Genomic DNA, 2,080 nt, shown 5'->3' with positions numbered 1-2,080 from the left:
CTGCGCCTGCGCACCGCGGCGCCACTCGGCCCCGCCCCCCAGTCGGGACGCTTGCGCGGAAGGAACCCGCTAGTATTGGATTTCATTCTGCGCAGGCGCGTCAATTGTCCAAGCAGGAGTGGGGGAAGTGACGCAATTCAGAGGCGGGAACGAGGTGGTCGTTAGGGCAACTGACCTCTGCGACCGATGAAACCGGAAATCAGGATTGTGGAGCGGTGCTTGGTGGGACAGTGGAGGACTCCTGGAAGTAGGCGGAGCCTGTCACTTAGTGCCGAACGGGCCACGTGGTGCAGCTGTGTTTGGGTCTCTGGCGCCCAGAGCCATCATTGGTGCTCAGTGAATGCGAGCAACTGTTACCCACTACCTTTGCTCATTTATTCACCTACCCGTTCACCCACTCACCCACAAATTCAGTCTTTCGTTCATTCAACCCCTAAGACGTAAAGGAATATAGAGGTTGTTCACAGCAGGTGCCTAGTAGTCAACAAATATTTATTGCAAGCTAACTGTAAAGACCAGCAAAGTGTTTGCCCTCATTATATTGTATCAGGGTGGACGTGTTGTAGGCGGTCGGAATGACATCAGGTATCTGACCCATGGGGGTCAGACCAAACCTGAGTTCAGCAACCTGGGTACTTTGGTTTTGGCTAGCAAAGAATTCAGAGCCAACACCCAAACTTGAAGAGAACATATATTTGGTAAATCACAGAGATAGAAGAAATAATTTCCAGAAGAAATGGGCTTAAGGAAACAAGTTATAGAAGTAAAGAAAAGGCCCTTGGAAGTTGAGAGTGAGGAAGCTAATGGTAAGGTACCTGGGGCAGGGAAGGGGAGGGGAAAAGGGAAAGGCAAGGGTGTGCTCCCTGGAGGGAGAATGCACTGGGTCCTCCATCCTAAGAGTTTTAAGGTTGCAGAGTTTAGGGGAGGTCCCAGGGGAAGATCTCAATGAATATTCAGCAGTTTTTCATCTGTGTCCTTTCAGGTTTGTGCTCTCCACTGATTGATTGGCTGGCACCAGGGGGACATTATTCAATGCTGCTGGTCCTGAGGTCAGCCAAGGCTGTCTTTGTTGCTTACCTGGGCCTGGAGCTGAAATTCAACTGAGGCATAGATGTTATCTCTAGGGAGGAAAGGTCAGGGGGTCCAAACCGCTTGACCATTGATATGCTACAGGAGGAAAAAAAAGTCCCACCCTACAATTGATTGTCTGGGCTTTCCACCCTGGTGACCTGCTGTACCTGGCCCTTTGTCCTTGCTCTAGTCTTGTCTGTCTAACTGCAACAGACAGATTATCAAATAGTAAACTAGGACATAAATTAATGAATTTCACTTAATGGCAAGCGATTTGAAGAAAAATGGGGTGTTGTGATTGGGGAGATAAGTTGGCCAGGATGGTTAGGGAGGGCCTTTCTTTTAAAATGTGGATTTGGAGGACGAGGAGAAACACTTCAGGTACAGGGAACAGTGAAAATGAAGACTGAAGTAGAATTAAACTCGGTGCACTTAATAGAGAATGAGTGATGAGAAATTCCCTAGGATGACTCAGAACTGCCTACCACTAGTATTAAAAGATGCCAGAAGTGTCCTCCCGATTCATTTTTATCCTATTTAAAGCACATGAACATTTATCACCCTGGATTATTTTAATTCTTCTGCAGAAATAAAAGGGTTTTCTTTTCTTTTTTTTGCAAGGTTAATTCTAATAAATTTTTCTTTCTGGGTGCCTTAAACAGTTCAAATTTTTTTTTTTTTTTTAACCCACAACACTAGATATAGGTCAGGTTACCGCACTGTTCCAAAACACCTATTGTTTGAAGTTTGGATCCGTTTATTGAGGCTTCCTTGGTGATGCTGAATTGCTTACGTTTCTTTTCTTTTCTCTTTAAGGAGGAAAGGATGCAGGTACTAATTAATTCCGGGACTAGAAGCCCAGGCAAAGGACCAGCAGAGAGCTGCAAACGTTCAGAGGCTCAGAGGTGCCAGCCATCTGTCTCCGTCCCTGTTGCCGTCTCGTTTGTGTCTTTCTCCCCCTCATGCGCGCGCGCGCGCGGCGGGAGGGGGTGGAGTGAGCTTGCGCCGT

The sequence above is a fragment of the Myotis brandtii genome, unplaced genomic scaffold (assembly GCF_000412655.1).
Source record: "Myotis brandtii unplaced genomic scaffold, ASM41265v1 scaffold122, whole genome shotgun sequence".
Taxonomy (NCBI): Eukaryota; Metazoa; Chordata; class Mammalia; order Chiroptera; family Vespertilionidae; genus Myotis; species Myotis brandtii.
Note: the sequence above shows the minus strand (reverse complement) of the source record.